Source organism: Euprymna scolopes, chromosome 46 (genome assembly GCF_053919585.1).
Source record: "Euprymna scolopes isolate OS-2025 chromosome 46, ASM5391958v1, whole genome shotgun sequence".
In the NCBI taxonomy this organism is placed as follows: domain Eukaryota; kingdom Metazoa; phylum Mollusca; class Cephalopoda; order Sepiida; family Sepiolidae; genus Euprymna; species Euprymna scolopes.
Window position 1 is genome coordinate 201981107 of NC_136527.1, and position 21936 is coordinate 202003042.

Here is a 21936-nt window from a genome sequence, read left to right on the forward strand (position 1 = left end):
TGACTAACGACTGTCGACTCCTCTCTGACTACCAACTATTGACTAATTACAGCAACTTTATTTACAAATGTTTCACCATCATAAAACCGATTGTCACTATCGCTATTTGCCAACATTTTTCAATACTCGTAGCTTTTATGGTCAGTGGATCTTCCTTCGCTGACTAACGACTGTCGACTCCTCTCTGACTTCCAACTATTGACTAATTACAGCAACTTTATTTACAAATGTTTCACCATCATAAAACCGATTGTTACTATCGATACTTGCCAACATTTTCTGATGCTCGCAGCTTTTATGGTCAGCGGATCTTCCTTCTCTTACTAACGACTGTCGACTCCTCCCTGACTACCAACTATTGACTAATTACAGTAACTTTATTTACAAATGTTTCACCATCGTAAAACCGATTGTTACTATCGATATTTGCCAACATTATCCGATGTCAGCAGCTTTTATGGTCAGTGGATCTTCCTTCGCTGACTAACGACTGTCGAATTCTCTGTGACAACCAACGACTAATTTCTACATGTCTCTCAAACTAATTACTGTTTTGCTGTATCACAGCTCATCAGTGTGAATAGACAAGCCAGGATTGAAACTCGACCGCCTAGTCGACAGTCGACGATTCTAACATTTACGCTATTCGACTGCTGCTATGACTGCATGTGAATTAACAATGTTTAAACATTGTCCAAACGCCTTAGCTCTATTTATTCCTTAAGCTTTATTTATTTACACAAAGATTGGCATCGCTTAATACGCTAATGGTAGTTTTTTTATCACAACCCAAGATAGGGAGCATTATAATCATCCACATAAAGTATTGTTTCGCTGTATCACAGCTCATCAGTGCAGCTAGACAAGCAACTATCTCGGTGATTCTATGACAGACATGTGAATTAACAACATTCAAACATTGTCCAAACGCTTAAGCCCCATTTATTTACAAAAAGATTGTGTATGTCTTCTGACTGTGTACTGAAGATTTTTTTACAAAACTCTTCTGTCACTGGTTGGTAAACAGACTTAAAAAATATATAAGAGATTTGAATCTGTCGAACAAATTCGATTTGGTATTTTTCAAGTAAAAATAATTGCTAAGGTGTTAAAATTGAAAATAATATTCACAATTCGCATGCATAATTCAAATTAAATCGCCTTTCCATGCATGCGTAAGTATACATTTAAACGTTAATGTTGTTTCATTATTAACTATTTCTTATCTATTTCACGTTCGTTCAAATGATATGAGTTGGAACGTTAAATATTTTGTGTCTATTCAAGCTGATGGCACCCGAGTCATGTTTTTGTTAACTTTTTTAATCACTACTATATATAGGGTACAATATATTAATCCATATAATATTGAATATGAAATCTGCGTGAACTAAAATATCATATTTAAGCGTAGTTTACAACCGTTACACGCTAGGTGGCATCACAATGTATTATAATATAAAAATCACTATTGAAATTGTCGTTATAAAAATAATGAATACGAAATCTGCATAAATTAAAATATATTTAAACGTATTTTACGACCGGGCAAGTTTGTATGATTAACAAAAACTATTTTTAATTTAGCATTTTTATGACTTGTTTTTTAAACGTTTTTAGCCTTTTTTTCATGAAAAATTTAGCTACAAACATTTCTTAAACCATATTTAGTGGTGCCATTTTTACATAAATATAACATTGCCCGTTGTGCCTGCCTATCTTACCTTTCGATGGTGGCGAGTCCCAGTGAACGTTAGCATATAGCTAATGCAGAACAAAGATATCTTAATTTTATTCGTTTTTTTACCTTTAATTATTTTCGTCTTTTGAATGGACAATACGTTGCAAACATCATCGGAAAACGTTTACTCACACGTAATTAACGAACTTTTAAGAATTTAAAACGTTTCATTATAATCGTTTTTTTGTTTTTATATTTTTTAATCTTTTTTAATCTTTATATCTTATTTTCATTTTTCAATATTCGTTAAGTCATTTTTTTTTAATCTACGTTTCAATCGTGTTTTTGATTTAAACATTTCTAAAAGCTTTTTCTTAATGATTTGGACACGCAGAATCGAATTTGTATGAATTTATTAAAAGAATCCTAAGGTACCAAACACAATTGACAGTCTTAAACAAAAAAGAAATCATCCAATTTTCATGGTCTTTTATTTTTCGTATTGAATTGCTTAGAATTAAAGGTAAGTTTTTATTTTTTTTAAATATTTTATTTTATTCCCTAACAATTAACAATTTAATGCATTTAAAATAAGATTTTTTTTACTTCTATGAAAATTTTGATTTCCTTTTCACCAGATCTTGCGTTTACCAAACATTAAAAAAAATTGATGGTAAAGAAATTTGGGTTTGAATTACTGTACACATAGATTCGAAAAAGTTGAAAGAAATTTGGTACTCGTGCAGAAACTGATACGCGCTATTTTTTTAAATCGTATTTCCAAGTTTAATTAAAGTTGGGTCTAAAGCAGAGAGTGATCCGGACGTAAATTATAGCATTATTTAAAAAAAAGAAGCCATTCTTAACATGGGGAGGGGAGGGTGTTTTCTACCTATTCTATACTTTTAACCTTACAATTGAATAATAAAAAAATATATCATAAAATTTTAAGGTACTAGTGCAGAGATTGATCCGCGCTATTTTTTAAATTGTATTTCCAAGTTTAAAGTTTTATGATGTTTTTTTTTTAATTCAATTGTAAGGTTAACGTATAGAATAGGTACAAAACACCGTCCCCTCCCCATGTTAAGAATGGCTTTTTAAATAATAACGTTATTATTTATGTCCGGATCACTCATTGCACTAATGAACTAGTACCAAAGTTGTAATTTAATTTGTAAGGAGTAAAAGGGTTGTTAATATTTGTTCAATTTTGAATCAATTTATAACACGAAGTGATTTTTATTTTCCCATTAAAATTAAAATTGAAAATAAAAGCAATATTTTTAATAGTAAATTGCTTTCTATAAATGCATGTACACATTTTGAGGTACCGGGTTAAAATATCAAACGTATAAGTGGCATTAACAGTCGGCAGCCATTTTGAATAGAAATTTACACACTTACCAATTTAATTTCTGGTACTAGCGCAGAGGGTGATCCGGACGTAAATAATAACGTTATTATTTAAAGCCATTCTTAACATGGGGAGGGGACGGTGTTCTGTACCTATTCTATACTTTAACCTTACAATTGAATAAAAATATATCAAAACTTTAATTAAACTTGGAAATACGATTTAAAAAATAGCGCGGATCACTCTCTGCACTAGTACCACAACTTTCGAGTACTTATACAAAATACGGGCCGTGCTGAAATAATTGGGTTATTTAGAAACCCATACTTAACATAGGGAGCGGTGGCTAAAAAAAGCTATTCTGTAGTTTCATCTATAATTTAATGAACAACAGATACCATAAAAATTGAATGTAACCTAGAAATAAGAAAAATTAGTATGAAAAAAAAAAAACTGACTCGAACTAAGTGTTTCTAATTATTATAATGATAAACAATTGTTTTTTAGTAACAAAATCTGTTTTTTTTTTTCTGCCATTAAATCGAATAATAATCAATGATATCAATCGTTTAACGCAATTCTGCAACAACACAACGTTGTGAACCACAAATCAAATGTTGTACATTCCGACCATTCAACATTACACACAAACTGCATAGAAGGAAATTGGAGTTCATGTAATCCGTACGATGAGGGGCAAATACCCAAGAAATATTCTTAGAATTTTTATGGTGCCTTCATATATATGTGTGTGTATATACTTACATAAGGTATAATCGTAAATGAAATGTATATATATATATAATTCATTTACGAATATATCTTATGGAGTGTTAAAAAAATGTTTAAGCTGAAAAAAAATTGTTCATAAAACAGTGTATAGCATAGAAGCCAACAAACAAAGAAAAAAAGTTTTAAAAAATTCAAACAAAGAAACAAAAAATATTACCAAAGGCAAGATCAGTTACTCTTTTATCTATCTGGATAAGCTTTGAATTTTTAACGTATTATGAAGTTTTATTCCGTTCGAAAAAAAAAATAAATAAGTGCCGAGTTGCAGAGTTAAAAAGAAAATATGACCAGCAAGAAATGCCTTATTTGAAATGTCATTACTGGCTTAAAACTCTACAAATAAACTAAATACTGAAAGAAATTGATCCAATAAGTGTCACCGTGAAATTAATTGGATAAATAAGTATATTGCTTTGTTTTCGTGATTTAAGCGATTATCGAGACTTCCCAGTTAAATGATTGCATGTCGGCAATCTTCTCGTCCTAACTTACCAAATCGGCACTACTTGTGTTTCAGATTAAATAGACGCTTTAAAATATGTACAATCACAAAACTTATTCAGGTAGGTAACAGAATAATTTATCTTGCCTTTGGTAACATTAATTTGTCATATTTGAATTTTTTTTTATCCATTTTTCGTTTGTGGGGGTTTCTATTTTTCTAGTTTTTTACAGCGGAAAAACACGTTTTTATGAGAGCGTGTTCAAGCAGACATCTTGTTTTGTTTTTTTCATATTTTGTTTGAATTTTATAAACACAACGGAGATAACTCCATGTAAAGCGCCGATACTCCCTCCCCATCTTTAATGCTAGCTTTTCTTGATAAAAATCGAACCTTTTGCTTGGTATTATAACATTTTTTTTTTCGCTGTGAAAAAAAAAATAAATAAAAATACTTGATAAAATTAAGTGAAATTCTTTTCCGGAGAACTTCGTTCCATAACGCATACGTACAATATAACCTTTTTTCGATATTTTCCTTTTTTAATGTCTTGACTAAACTGTACAAGTGCCCAAATTATTCGGGAAATACGGCATTACGCTGAGGTGTAACAAAACAAAACAAAAAAAAAACAAATAAAGTATAATATGATTTTTATTTTTTTTCGGAAAAACGCTGTTTATGAAGAGACAAATTTAATAACTTTGGCTTTCTTTTACTTTGGCATCCCCGTTGTTCTGAGATACTGGGATAATGGCGGTGTATATGAAAAATTCTGTCATCGGCAATGTTTTAAAGTCAAACGACAATGAAAAAAAAAAACGAGATGTTATTCTTTTTTTTTTTTTTTTTGGAAATTACAAACTTTATTTGAACTTTTAAACAAACTTTTATATACATAAAAATAGACTTTATAAACCTTTTATAATATAAAATTTTAACGTTTATTTAACCAAAATATATGATGAAAAATCGTCCCCGTATTTTGCACACACTGAAGAAAAACTGCTTTTTTTTTTTACAGAAAGTAATGGCGACACTGTATGAAAAACAAATAATTCATGAATATATTATATGGAATACGTCATTACTATGAGGTGTAATAAATAAATAAAATAAAGTATATTATGATTTTTTTTTAATTCGTTAAAATGCTGTTTATGAAAAGATAGATTTAATAATAACTTTAGCTTTGTTTTACTTTGGCATCCCCGTTCTTCTGAGATACTTTGAACATAGCGGTGTATGCGAAAAAATCGTCCTCGGCAATGTTTTAAGTCAAAAGTCAATGTTAGTTTTATTAAAAAAAAAAAAAAGAAAAAAAAGAAAAACGAGATTTTTTTTTTTTTTTTTTTTTTTAACTTGCCTTACAAATTTTATTTGAACTTTTAAACAAAATTCCTCATTCATAAAAAATAGACTTTATACACCTTTTATAATATAAAATTTAAAAATGTATTTAACCAAAATATATGATGAAAAATCGTCCCCGGTTTTATCATGTCGCAGTAATATCCAAAAATTACGAAAAAAAAAAAAACCCGAAATTAATTTACAAAAAACCAAGGTACTTGCACAGTTTAATCAAGACATTAAAAAACTAAAAAAAAAAATATGGCATTTTTTTTAGTTTGCCGACCCCTCGGCATTCATCTTTACTTTGTTGACTTTTATAAATTTTCGGGTACATTGAGAAAGAATATCGCATTCATTTTTTGCGCAAACAAGTAGTTATCAATATTTGAAGACATTTAGTATCCAACGTAATCACTATTGTTTTGCTGACGGCCATCTTGTTCCCGTTTGGGAAAAAACGCCAAAAAGAGCCAAAAGGGCCAAAACATGGCCCAAAAACATTCTTCGGCTTCAAGGCCGAAATGACTCCCCTCACCCTCACCCTTCCGTACATTTTTCAGCTTCCCGATATCGAAACCGACATTTTCTTTCACTTTCTTAATTATATTATTGTTTTCACTTTTCTTTCTAATCTGCGCGCACGCGCGTAGTCACTTGACGTTTCACTAAGTTCATGAATACATGGCGGACATTTTAAATGACAAGAAATATTTTTCATAAAATACAAAGTCTTCACCTCATTTAAAAATAAAAATATTGCGGTCGGTAAGTTTTCACGAGCGGTTATGTTTTTTTTTTTGTTTTGTTTTTTTGGAGGGGAGGTATTCCATTATAGAACTTGTATAGGTTAATAGGTGCTTCTGCGGTTTAATTAACCGTTTTTCCATAAGTCACGCGCCGACCTTTATCGAGTAGAATACTATTCAACATTTCACAGAATTTCTCTGTTTACATTTGGGGGAGGCGGTGGAGGAGTGGGGGCGGCTGTGCTTTAGCCCCCAAAAAGAACGAAAAACATAAGATATGCTTTTGTAAACCACTTGTGAAAACTTAATTCTTTTTTTTTTTTATCAATTAAAAGGGGTTAATATCATGCAAACTTTAAATTTGCAACGGATTTGATCTTCAGGTTTGTGGCCAGCAACATCGAATATCCCTAAAAACAAACAAATTAGTGGTCTGTGGTAGTGAAAGGTAATATTTACTTTTTAATTTGTTTTAATAAATATCATTATTTATATTAATAAATTAAAAGGTAAATTAAAATTAAAATAAATTAAAATTATTCTAAATACTGTTTTTAATTTGTGGTGGTGTCTTTACGGTCTTTCCTTTCGCTCTAGATTTCTTGGAATTTACCCCCCCCCCTCCAATAAACCTTTTTTTTTTTTGCGTCAACACAAGTGGCAGGAAAGGGGGGGATTCCAGTTACATGTGACATATTTAGCCTTTTTTTGGCGGTTTTTTTTTTCGCTATTGGAAAACAAGATGGCCGCCATTAAAAATGATAAGGATTACGTTGGATACTGACTGTCTTCAAATACGGATAACTACGTGTTTGCGCAAATAATAAATGCGATATTCGTTCTCAGCGTACTCGGAAACTTATACTAGTCGACAAATTAAAGGTGGATGCCGAGGGGTCGGTAAACTAAATCTTTATCAAAAATATATTGTACGTACTCGTTATGGAATAAAGTTTTCATGCAAAAAAAATCACTTAATTTGATTAAGTAGTTTTTTTTTTCTTTCCAAGGAAAATCAAATTTTAATGAGATCGATCGGGTAGCGACCAACTCCTACTCCCCCCCCCGGGTTAGGAGAAGAAGAGCCAGTGGGAGATAACTCCAGTCACCGATTGAAGATTGTCAATATTTGACGAGATTATTTTGAAACATGAGCAGAAAAAATACTTAGATAAATATTTTAGTTTGTTTTTTTTCACTTTTTTTACAGAACTTTGTATCATTTTTTAAATTCTTTTTCCATTTTGTCATTTGTTAATCAATCTTTTGTTTAAAGGCACCCCCTACTCGTGCCCGCAAACAGCCAAATGGCAACGATGGATCGATCTCATTAAAATGTGATTTTCCTCCGTAAAAAAAAACTACTTGATCAAATATATAACTATTTCATTTATTCACATAAATTTACTATACGAAAGTATAGATTTGTGCGTAAACTTGAAGTATTTACTTCAAAAGTGCTCAATACGTAGGTAGAGCTAGTTAGTAATTTATAAATAAGCCTGACGAATTCTATAGTTGGATGAAACGCAGAATATTCAGTGTAGCTTAATCGCCATATACATTTTATAAATTACTATATATATATATATATATATATATATATATATATATATATATATATTATAGCTTAATGTAAAAGGAAAAGAGAGAGATCAATTCCACAAAAGAGACTTATCCGGATAATGTCACGCTCACTAGTAATTATTGGAGCTTATACAATAGGACAACAAGATTATGAAATTAATACACAAAACTATATATAGTAGATATAGAATGGATCATTTATTGAATAATGGAATACAGGCAAAATTTGGGGGATAGAAGGGCCTCTATATGTCAGGGCATTTCGAAGACTATTGCTTCTCATCAGAAGAGTAGAGAAGGTGCTAGGTAGCATAGGGGAGATGCGGCGTCTAGCGTAAGGTTCATTAGGGATGAAAAAAATTAAGAGGAATTATAGAATGTTTGGGGAAGCTTTATTGACTTCTAAATAAATAAGAAGCTTATTATATATAGTATGATATACAAGAATATATATGGTCTTTAACATAGTATTGAGATTAAGGGGTATATGTATTATGGTTAAGTAGGGGGTGTATTGTTGCTTTGTGGTAATTTATTTTAATGGTTTGTGGGGTATCTATTTTCTATGGAGTGGGTAATTTTGATTAATTGGGGGGGTATGTAAAGTTGTAAAACTGAAAAGTAATATGCGGCAATATATTTATAAGTTCCTACTGTTATGATATAGAGAGTATGATCATAAGGGGGCAGTCGGAGATTAGGATGGCAATGACTATGAGTGCGTATAACTTGATGTAAAACGTTAAGTGTACATATTGATGTTAAAATGGGGGAGTAAGGAAACCATAGCTACTTATGAGAGTGGTAAAATATATACCAAATAATAACAGGTAAATTTTAATATTACGAAAGATAATAGTAAAATAGTAATGACAAATATAATAATAGTAGTAATAATAAAGTTGAAAATAAATTAGATGTAAAATTAGAACAAATTAATATTAGGAAAAATAAAATAAAATAAATAAGATAAAAATAAAGGCAAAATTAAAAGTAAACATTAAAAATAAACATGGGATATAATGTTACCAATAGTTGTGGTAAAATTAAATTCCATATTACTGTTAATAACAGTGAAGATGGAGATAATGGTAGCAACGATGGGAGTGATAATAATGATATCAATTATAATGATGAGTATAATGATAATTATGACGATGAAAACAGTAATAATAACAATAGAAATAGCGTTAAAAACAGTGCAGTAACAAAGGCAGTAATACCAATACTTCTACCACTACTTCAACATCACCACCACTATAACCAATAATAATAATGTAAATATCGTTAATACTAAATTATTAGGGGTGCGTAAAAGAAAGAGATACAAACAAATCGGGGGGGAGTTAGAATAGCAGGAAACGGGCTTGAGGAATGAAGGGTGAGTTGACTCGTATAAAATAAAGTAAAATAGAGAATATATATATATATATACGCATTACTTTATTTGATACGAGTCCACTTACCCCCCCATTCCTCAACCCCATTTCCTGCTATTCTAAACCCCACTTGTTTGTATCCCTATCTTTTACTCTTTTTACCTTGCCTTTATTAAAGAATCAACAAAGCAGCAGAGTGGAGCTATTCGTTTATAGCTGATGAATATTATTAGAATATTAAAATATTTCAAATTTTCACAAAGAAAGTCTGAGATATTCATCGTAATTATGATTGTATCAATATAAAATCAACCTCCTGACCATTTCTGAGAAGATAAGCTGCTCAGTTTAGCTTATGGGACAGAATAAAGAGGGTAAGAATAAAAAAAGCAAACATGCCAGAATAGTCACAGGAAAAGCATCATCTGATGATTATTGAAGTCTCCTGTTCAAGAACGAGGGTACATTCAATCAAGAGATCGAACAGATCTTAGATATGATGAAAAGCAACAAAAACAATCAGAAATTTTATAACAACTTAAGTAATTTTTCTTAAAGATTATGATTGTATCAATATAAAAGATATTCATCATAGTTATGATTGTATCAATATGAAAGATATTCATCATAGTTATGATTGTATCAATATAAAAGATATTCATCATAGTTATGATTGTGTCAATATAAAAGATATTCATCATAGTTATGATTGTGTCAATATAAAAGATATTCATCATGGTTATGATTGTGTCAATATAAAAGATATTCATCATGGTTATGATTGTGTCAATATAAAAGATATTCATCATGGTTATGATTGTGTCAGCATGAATGTGAAATCTCTAAATAATTTTCATAATGATAAAAAATTTTAAAATATTTTATTACAAAAATCACTTAAAATAATATTGGCAAAAAATGAAATAAATTAATGTTTTCTTTGCAGATGTTCCTGCTTGAAGGCTTTTGTTGAATCTGAACTAGTATGTGAATTTTCCTCTTAATAAATACATCTAATGCAACATATGAGCCACACAAAAGAAAAATCTTATTTTTGTACAATGTGTGCATCGATTTTTTCTCAGAACTAAAATCTAATGCGTCATATGACAAAGCTGAGGATTCGTGTGAAATGTTTTATTCTGATGAATCAAATTCAGCAAAACATAAGGATTGTTGTTAAATTGTTTGTTCTCGATTATCAAATCTAGAGAAGCCTGTAAGAACTCTTTCTGGAGAAACCAAATCTAAGGAACGAAATCTAGCGATACATATGAGTACTAACACTGGAGAAAAGCTATATTCTTGGGAACAGTGTCAATATAAACGTTCTAATAAACCCAATCTACCGATGCATATGAGTACTGACACTGAGGAAAAGTCGTATTCTTGGGAACAAGGTGAATATGTCTGTTCTGAGAAACCAAATCTACCGATCCATACGAGTACTCATACTGAGGAAAAGCAATACCCTTGGGACCAATGGGAGTATTCACGTTCTGAGAACCCAAATCTAGCGATGCATATGAGTACTCATACTGGGGAAAAGCCGATTTCTCGTGAACAACATCAATATTCACGTTCTGAGAAACCAAATCTAGTAATGCATGTGAATACTTACGCTAGAGAAAAGCCATATTCTCGTGAACAATACCAATATTCAAGTTCACAGAAACCAAATCAACCGATGCATATGAGTACTCAGACTGAAGAAAAGTCATATTCCCGGGAACAATGTACATATCCACGTTCTGATCATTCAAATCAACCGATGCATATGAGTACTCACACTGAAGAAAAGTCGTATTCTTGGGAACAAGGGGAATATGCCTGTTCTGAGAAACCAAATCTACCGATCCATACGAGTACTCACACTGAGGAAAAGCCATCTCCTTGGGAACAATGGAAATATTCACGTTCTGAGAAACCAAATCCAGCGAGGCATATGAGTACACACACTGGAGAAAAGCCATATTCTTGGGAACAATTGGAATATTCCCGTCCTGAGAAACCAAATCTCGCGAAGCATATCAGAACTAACACTGGAAAAAAGCCATATTCTTGTAAACAATGTACATATTCATGTTTAACTCCATCAAAACTAGAGATACACGTAAGAACTCACACTGGAGAAAGACCATATTCTTGTGGACAATGTCAATATTCATTTTCAACTCAATCAAATCTAGTGAGACACGTAAGAACTCACACTGGAGAAAAGCCATATTCTTGTGAAATATGTGATTATTCATTTTCAGATAAATCAAATCTAGATAAACATATGATAATTCACACTGGAGAAAAACAATATTCTTGTGGACTATGTGATTATTCATGTGCACAAAAATCAAATCTAGATAAACATATGATAATTCACACTGGAGAAAAACCATATTCTTGTGGACTATGTGATTATTCATCAACACTGAAACAACAACTTACGAAGCACATGAAATTACACATTAGGGGAAACCCATATTCTTGTAAAAAATGTGTATATTCATGTTTTACTAAACAAGGTCTAACAAAACATATGAGACACCATAAAATGTGAAAGTTAGATTCATGTGAACAATGTTAATATTAAAGTTCTCGTAAACAAAATCTGGCTACACACTTCAGAACTCGCACTTGATAATCTTGTAAGATCAGCTATTAATCAAAAACAAATAAATGCTTACTAGAAATAACTTAAATGCAAACTTAACATTGTCATTGGATGTCTTCAGGCCCTCTTTATAGGTTATTGTGGGAGCCTGCAATGTAGATATTTAAAAATAAATGAATAAAATCTAATGCGACATATAACAAAGCTGAGGATTCGTGTGAAATGTTTTATTCTGATGAATCAAATTCAGCAAAACATAAGGATTGTTGTTAAATTGTTTTTTCTGGATTACCAAATCAAGAGAGGAACGAAATCTAGCTATGCATATGAGTACTGACACTGGGGAAAAGTCGTATTCTTGGGAACAAGGGGAACATGCCTGTCCTGAGAAACAAAATCTACCGATCCATATGAGTACTCACACTGAGGAAAAGCCATATCCTTGGGAACAATCACATTCTGAGAAACCAAATCCAGGGAGGCATATGAGTACGCACACGGGAGAAAAGCAATATTCCTGTGAACAATGTCAATATTCATGTTCAACTCAATCACGTCTAGTGATACACATAAGAACTCACACTGGAGAAAAGCCATATTCTTGTGGACAGTGTCAATATTCATGTTCAACTCAATCAAATCTAGAGATACACATAAGAACTCACACTGGAGAAAAGCCATATTCTTGTGGATAGTGTCACTATCCATGTTCAAATAAATCAAACCTAAATAAACATATGAGGACTCACACTGGAGTAAAACCATATTCTTGTGGACTATGTGGTTATTCAGGTTCACAGAAACACCACCTTACAAATCACATGAGATTACACATTAGGGGAAACCCATATTCTTGTGAAAAATGTGTATATTCATGTTTTACTAAACAAGATCTAAGAAAACATATGAGACACCATAAAATGTGAAAGTTAGATTCATGTGAACAATGTTAATATTAAAGTTCTCGTAAACAAAATCTTTCAACACATTTCAGAACTCACACTTGATAATCTTGTAAACAATGAGTTTATTTTTGTTCTATATTGAATTAACTTAAATGGTTACTTAACGTCTTCCTTGGATGTCTTCAGGCTCTCTTTATAGTTTTTTTGGGGGGATTTGCAATGCGGATACTACTCATTATAAAATCAGCTATTAATAAAAAAAACATCATGAGATAATCATATATAAAACATAATATGAAAAAAATACAAACAAATGCTGCACCCAAGATAAAAGACAGAAATGCGTTTCAGATATAAAGTCTTGATAAAATCTATGCAGATCCATGTGTTTCCATCATTTGTAGCAACAAAGAATAGAGAATTAAGAACTCATAAAACCCATGGATTTTTTATCAAAAGAAAGTTTTTTGCTATCAATACTCCAAATTTGTAGCAAATAAAATAAAATCCTGGCTGAGAAATTAAAGGAAAGAAAGCGATGTCACTGCAAAGAAAAATAATTCACTGGTTCGACCCCAAAATAAACTGTCGGAGACGAAAGTCTCTTTGTTTTGAATTAAAACACAAATATCAGCTCTCATAATTAAAAAAGAGAATCACAATTGGCTTCATTCAGCAATGCATCAGAAACACATCTTAAACTACACCACCATTCATTAGAAATGCGGAAGCAGATGGTCAATAAGTGCAGAGTATGGAAATGTAGAGAAGAGCTCAGTTGTCAAATGTCAAACTAAAAGAATTACAACGACCGAAATAAAGAGTTACTGCTGCTATTCAACATTGTAACATGCAACACCCTCTGTCTGGGGATTAACCAGATATCTTAAGCTTCATAACTTTAAATTATGACTCCCTCAATTGCAATAACAACGGCCACCCTAGCACAAAACAAGACCACATATTGAAAACGGAAGCTCTAGAATATATCGATTTGTTGCAGAAATATTGTTTCAGATAAAACAATTTATCGCCTCTTACAGTGCTGTGACTGCTGGAGAACATAACCTGCAGGCTCATTATATTCTTGTATATAATAAGACACAATTTCAACCTCTGGACAACAAAAGATGGCACATAAAAACTTATTATGTTTACGTCCTTAGCCATTACGTTACCTTTGACAGGACCGCTTCACAATGTAACTAACGACTGCAATTACATATACATTATTTCGTTATATTAAAAAATTACATTTAGTCCGAGGAGCGCCATGATCATCATCGTTCTAATTTAAAAAGGAAGTAGATAAAATTTCACCCTCACTTACACGTACACATAATCTTACCTCTTTAATCCGACAAAATAATGATTTCTCCCTGTTAAATATCCGTCGCCACTGATTGGATGAGAAATATTCATTCTACAATTCTGACATTCGGTTATACCACCAAATATACGAACACTTATCAACTATTAAAACGCTACCATTTTTTAAAGATATTTTTTCAATGAACTAAAAGAAAATGTTTTACAAATAAATCCTTTTTTCAATGACTTTTTTAAAAATATTTTTTCAGTGAAGTAAAAACAAATTGTTCACGAATAAATCCATTTCTTTATTGACTTTTAAAGATATTTTTTCAATGAATAAAAAATTATTTTACAAAAATAATCCTTCTTTTTTCAATGATTTTTTAAAAGATATTTTTTCAATGAATAAAGAAATTATTTCACAAATAAATCTTTTTTGCATTTTTTAAAGATATTTTTCAATTAACTAAAACCGATATATTTCGGAAATAAAAGAATAAAATTATTGAAGCATTTATTTTTAAATTCCTAAGACATTTTTGTTTAAATTTCTCATCGGTCGGTGTTCTTGCTTTTTGTTCACTTTTGGAAATGCCTGATCTATGGGTCAGTGAAATACAAATCCTCCGGATTTGCTTAATACAAACGTATTTAACCACATTTTTATATATTTATTTTGATTATTTTGATTACTGGTTTCAGCTTCGACTAATCAAATAATGGCAAAGACTCACTTTATCTTTTTCGTTATTATCACACCGTCACTCACTGGTTCTTTCTCGTTGCTATCAATGGCAAAGCTACTGGACAATAACCTTAAAAATGCGGAAGCAGATGGTCAATAAGTGCAGAGTATGGAAATGTAGAGAAGAGCTCAGTTGTCAAATGTCAAACTACGAGAATTACAACGACCGAAATAAAGAGTTACTGCTGCTATTCAACATTGTAACATACAACACCCTGTGTCAGGAGATTAACCAGATATCTTAAACTTCATAACTTTAAATTAGGAGTCTCTCAATTGCAATTACAACGCGCGTCCTGAGCACAAAACAAGACCACATGTTGAAAACGGAAGCTCTAGAATCGACCGATTTTTTACAGAAAAATTGTTTCAGTTAAAACAATTTATCGCCTCTTACAGTGCTGAGACTGTTGGAGAACATAACCTGCAGCTCATTATCTTCTTGTATAAAATAAGAGACGCAATTCCCCCCTCTGGACAACAAGAGATGGCACATAAAAACTTACTATGTTTACGTCCTTAGCCATTACGTTACCTTGGCGACCTTTGACAGGACCCCTTCACAATTTAACTAACGACTGCAATTGCATACACATTATTTCGTTATATTAAAAATTACATTTAGTCCGAGGAGCGCCATGACCCTCATCGTTCTAATTTAAAGAGTAAGTAGATAAAATTTCACCCTCACTTTACGGACTACTTTTACGACACCATTCTACACCAAGTACTTTTATACTTTTACATACTTTTCCTGGGTATTAACCGTCATTAACTGACTGCACATTACACGTACGCATAATCTTACGTTTTTAATCTGATAAAAATGATTTCTCCCTGTTAAATATCCGTCGCCGCTGATTGGATGAGATCTTTTCATTCTACAATTCCGACATTCGGTTATACCACCAAATAAACGAACACTTATCAACTATTAAAACGCTGTAATTTTTTAAAGATATTTTTCCAATTAACTAAAAGAAAATGTTTTACAAATAAATTCTTTTTTCAATGACTTTTTAAAAAATATTTTTTCAATGAAGTAAAAACAAAATGTTTTACAAATGAATCCATTTCTTTTTTTTTTACTTTTAAAGATATTTTTTCAATGAATAAAAAAATATTTCACAAAAAACTCCTTTTTTTTTTCAATGATTTTTTAAGATATTTTTTCGATGAATAAAAAAAATGATTTCACAAATAAATCTTTTTTGCATTGTTTTTTTTTTAAAGATATTTTTCAATTAACTAAAAACGATATATTTCGGAAATAAAACAAACAAATTATTAAAACACTTATTTGTAAATTCCTAAGAAAATCTTTTTTTTTAAAGAAGTAATTGTTTCCTATACATCGGTCGGGCGCCCGGGCGGTGTTCTTGTTTTTTGTGCACTTTTGAATTTTTTTTTTTTTAAATGCCTGATCTATGGGTCAGTGAAATACAACTCCTCCGGATTTTCTTAATACAAACGTATTTAACCACATTTTTATATATTTATTTTGATTATTTTGATTACTGGTTTCAGCTTCGACCAATCAAATAATAATGAAATGTTCAGTCTTAAATAATATGTTGAATTTCATGTTTTCATATATTTTAGTTTTTAATGAATTCGACACACAAAAGGGACGAAATAACGATTACACCGTGTTGCGTTGATCTAAATTATTTGTTGATTTTTTCTTTAATTAATTGCACGTTTAAATTGTGATTTTCATATTTTAATTTTGATTCTTTTATATTTTCATATATTTTATTTCTTAATGAATTCAACACACGAAACAAAAGTTGTATCAATTTACGAAAGAAGTCAAAACAAACAAAACGACTTTTTTATGTTTTTAACACAAGAGAAAACAGGAATTCATCCCGAATTTTTTTCATTTTGTATTGAATTCCTGGAGTGAAAGGTAAGTATTTATTTACGTATGAAATAAATCCCATTAAACTTAAAAAATAAATCAATTAAACAACTTTTAGACATTAAAATAATTTTATTTTTATTGCAATACAATAAACAATATTGATTCAACCATGCTTTATAACAAACATGAAAAAAAAATCGTGTCAAAAAACGAAAATAATATATATATATATATATATATATATATATATATATATATATATATATATATATATTGTTTTCGTTTTTTAACACGATTCATTTATATATATATATATATATATATATATCATTTTTAATGATAAAAATAATTTGCCCAATCATGAAAAGTGTGATATATCCAAATTGATGAAAGTAAGAAAGTGAAAGGGGGGTGTTGTCATTTTTTGGCACTTTTTAGTGTTTTTACCTAAATGCACGACGGGCGGCCATCTTGCTTGCCAAATTGTAGTGATTACGTTGGATAAAGAATGTTTTCAAATATGAATAAGTACTCGTTTGCGCAAGAAATAAATGCGATATTCGTTCTCGGCGTACCGAAAACTGGTAAAAGTCCGTAAATTAAAAACAATACTGTTTTATAGTAATAATTATACCATAGCGAATTAGGGACTGCCAAACGACTGTGAAGATTGGACCTCATATTTCCGTGACGTCAGATTTATGTTAACTATACGAACTATGGGAAAGCAGAAGCGACTTAATGATTTTTTAAAACCTTTGTTTATCTTCTTCAAACTGCAATTAATAACTAATCTTTGTTATAATTTTGTTAGTTTTACGATTTACACAGTTTAACGATTAATAATATTATAAACATTTGTATATGAAATACGGTTTTACTGAATGTTCATTTGGTTACTTACGGGTTCCATATTTTCTACGGTAAAAAGAGACTAGAAAATATGAGAGGGGGGCTATAAAATGCTTAATATTTGTGCAATAATATTTTCAATTTTTTTTTAATCTGGCGATAAAATAGCTGACAAGAGTCATGTTTACATTAAAACTTAATATTTTAAAAAATATATTTTTAATTATGCTTAAATATATGTTGTAACGAAACATTTTGAAATAATGGAATTTTAATCGTTTTAATCTTTTAAAAAATAATTAATTTTTAAGTTTCTTTTTCTTGGCAATTCAACTTATATTATATATATTACAACTGATATTATGGTATATATTAACTCGAAAACCCCCTATTTAAAAATAAGCAAACATATTAAATTTATATAATTTTTTTAATTGAAACTTCAAGGTAATTTTTTGTTCAATATGTGTATTTAAATGTTTAAAAAATAAATACGTTTTACTTATTTGAACTCTTATGATTCATAAAAAATAGAAATTTCGATAGATTTAAATATATTTTGTTCAAATTTCGAAAAAAATAATATAGGGGGGCACGCACTAAAAAAAAGCATTTTCCCTCATATATCTTACGGAAACTGCATTTTATATGTAATTTCATTCTAAAATGGATAAGTATCGAAAATTTCACGAAAATTTGACCATCAGTTGATTGTTGCTAGATTTATTTAAAGACGGGTATGGTTTCACGTTCAAAATGCTTACTACACGGGAACGTTATTTTAAAGCGCCAATTATGTAAACACGATTTTCGTCTCGCAATTTCATACGATGAAAAAAAAAATTCTAATTATTTATTATTAGTTTATTTTGTCCTTCTTCTTTTAAATGGTACAAAAGTTATTAATAATATTAATTTATAATAAAGTTACATCGTGGTGAATTTTGGTAGTGCCTAGTGATATCAAGTATGGTAAAAAAATGATATTTTATATTAAATAAATTATAAAGAAAATCTGTTTCGCAGGCAATTAAATACATTTGCTATGGTATAATTACAATAAATCCTGGGCAATTTTATAAACAAAAAAGAAGCAAATAATGTATGAGATGGTGGATTTTGACATATGGAAAATTGGCCTATTGGCCTTGTGTCTGACTAACTCTGCCCTCGTGGGTATGCAAGTAAATGAGGACATTCGTTTTAATTATTTTTCTCTAACCCCATACCCACCTTCTCCCGGGACTCGGCGTTGAAAATAAGGGAGATTATGTATTCTGGGGCAGAAGTTTAAAAGAAAAACAACTTATGAATTCTATGGGCGTACTTATAGTTTAAATGAGCAAAGAAAACTACGGTAAATATGAATAATCACCCTTGAAAATTCCTTTAAAATTACCAATTAATAAGGTTTTCGGGGGTTAAAAACGAAAATAACGTTTGAAATTACGGCAAATGAGTAGTTTCCAAGATATGCAGAAATGGTTGTTTAAAAAAAGTGGGGGATCACTTTTCTATAATAATGTAACGTAAAATGAGCACCCACTTTGTGATTACCACATGATGAGAGGTGGATGACAGAGGAAGAAATAAACAGATGCGGAGGAAAAAAATCGAACAAAAAAAAAACGAGGGGTTGAGAAATGGGTGGAATGGAGAATAGTTGTAAGAGAATTAGAATAAATGAGGGATTTGGGAGTGAGTGGAAGGAAGAGTAATTTAGAGGAAGAGAGAATGAGATTAGGAGAGAGGCAGAATTAGAAAAGAGAGAGGGAGAAAGAGGAAGGATAAAGATAGAATGAAAAAAAGATATATTAGGTAAATGAGGGAGAGAGAAAGGAGAAATAGAAGAAGGGGTGAACGCAAATATGATGGAGCAATAGAAAGCAACAGAGGAAGACAGAGATTTCGAAAAAAAAAAGAAAGCAACAGATGGAGCGCGGTAGAGAGTAAGGATAGAGAGAGAGAGAGAGAAAGAGATATATATATATATTATATTATATTATATTATTAATAGTATTGTTTAAACAAAACCAAGATGTGTCAACCAAAGAGTGCTCAATGTTTAGACAGAGCAATATGACTAATGACTATGGGGTATATATATATATATATATATATATATATATATATATACCCCATAGTCATTAGTCATATATATATATATATATATATATATATATATATATATATATATATATAAGAGAGAGAGAGAGAAAGAGAGATAGGGGGTAGTAGGAAAAGATATATTGAGAAAAATAGGGGTAAAATCTTTTCGGTGAAATTATCTATACCAGCATGAATAACATCTAATGTCATTTTATCTCAGCATTTGTTCAATTTTATTTTAAGAACTTTAATATTGTTACAAGAAGTAAAGAAGGATTCACTCTCCATGATTGACCACAAAGAATAATCAAGAACGTTAAGATCACGTGATGAGGTCATTCTTGTTTGCTGATCCAGGACTAAAGTTGTCTGTGTTACTTAAGCGGTTTCGCACCATCTTGCAATCAGCAAATACAGAATTATACCATCGGGTTAATGCACATTGAAAAATGTCCTCAATGTAACGTTCTTTGTTAAGAACAAAAAAAAAGTAGTCTATTGGCATTTAAAAAAATGATGGAGATTCCCCTCTTTCAGAAATGGCTACTCAGACCATCACTGATGATGATTTCTTCATTTTGAAAATCTTTTCTGCATTATCACCACCAACAAACACCAAGGACTTTTTCATTTTGATGCTTGTGGGATGTTGAAGTGAGAATAACTTTTCATCTGTTAAGATGATATTATTGAGCGTGCCTTGTTTGATAATAAGGTTTAACAAGAGTCGATTTCTGATGAGTTTCTTTGCAATTGTGGCTGCAGAGAGAACTGTCGCTTTTGGAGCTTATAAGGTGACATTAAAAGGTCACTTCGACATATCCTTCACATCGTCCTTGGTGAGGTTTGTGCTTTGTTCGCCATTTGTCTCATAAATTTTTTTGGATTTCGCCTGATTTTTCCCTAAGTTTTTTTGATAAGTTAAGGTGTTCCTAAGGTGTTGGGACGTTGTCTATCTTTGATCAACGAAGTTTCCAGGTAATTAGTAATCGTCCTTTTTATAAACATTTTGTTAATTTTGAGTTTTTTCCCCCAACTTGAATATTTCTTGTGCCGTACGTCATTCTCGTGTTGCTCTATGGTTAATCTTCTCTCCAATTCAAAAGACATTGTTTAAAAATTAACATCTTTTGTTTCTAAAAAATAATTAGAAATCATACATTACATTATCATATAATGACAATTAAATAGTAAATTTATTTTAATATTATCATAATAAATAGTTCAGAAATTTTGTAACAGGGCTTATGTCCACACTGCGTATCGAAAGAAGACACTTTCAGTAGCTGTAGGCGACAGCTAGACGAATTCCTCACGATTAAACGTTGATTACATTTACATGCAAATTAGATACAATCAGAACGTTGGAATTGAAGTGGATAATAAACTGGTCGAGAGAAATGGCGTATTTCTTGGTATTACAGAGATTAAGGGTGATTAAGCGGAGGGAGTACAGACCTACGAGTGAGAGGTACTTGGAAGAAGTAGGGAAGGATTTCTGATTTTGATTGTATTATCGGGGTGAGCGCGAACGCAGACCCCACACTCAGAAATAGCATGTCCGAGTCATCCACATTTGGGACGATCGCAAAGGTCAACCCAACCGCAGTGCAATGGAAGGGCCTCGCTCTGGGGGAACGACCTTAATGATCACCGTTACCCCTACATCAGGTAAGTATGATATTTAGCCCTTCGTCCCCGGCCTTGGCATTATCTACTGCCAAGGCCTCATTTGGGGTACGAAGAAGCTTAGGCACAAAGGCCAGTAAGGGGGAGTGGGGAAAAAAGGGGTCTTTTCTAGTCCTTAGCTAGACTTGCGTAAGATAGCAAGTACTTTATTATAAAACCTATACTAGAGTTTCTATCACGCACTGTTTCGCCTAACATTCTTACCCGGACCTACTTAAAATAACAGCTCCCCAGCTTACGGGATGGCAGGCGACATTCACGCTGTGGTAAAGGAAAAAAGAACATATAACATTATATACAAGAAATAAAAAGGGAAAAATATGTACAAACTAAAGAGGTTTTTTTTTTTTTTTTTTTTTTTTTTTTTTTTTTTTTTTTATATAAATGGGGGTGAGATGATGGGGAGGGGGGCAAACTAGAATACACCCAAAAAGAAAGAAAAAGAAAACAAATTAACAAAATGCCTATGGGGGCGGGTTAGTAAGGGGACCCTCCCTACCTAACGG

The 21936-nt window shown here is 31.1% G+C and overlaps 1 non-coding gene across 1 annotated transcript; it reads right to left on the reverse strand.

Annotated features, from left to right (window-relative positions):
* Positions 1 to 21257: 21257 nt before the first annotated feature.
* Positions 21258 to 21420, reverse strand: LOC145271497 (U1 spliceosomal RNA). The gene has a single exon (XR_013865909.1). It is a non-coding gene; the product is annotated as a U1 spliceosomal RNA (small nuclear RNA).
* Positions 21421 to 21936: the final 516 nt, after the last annotated feature.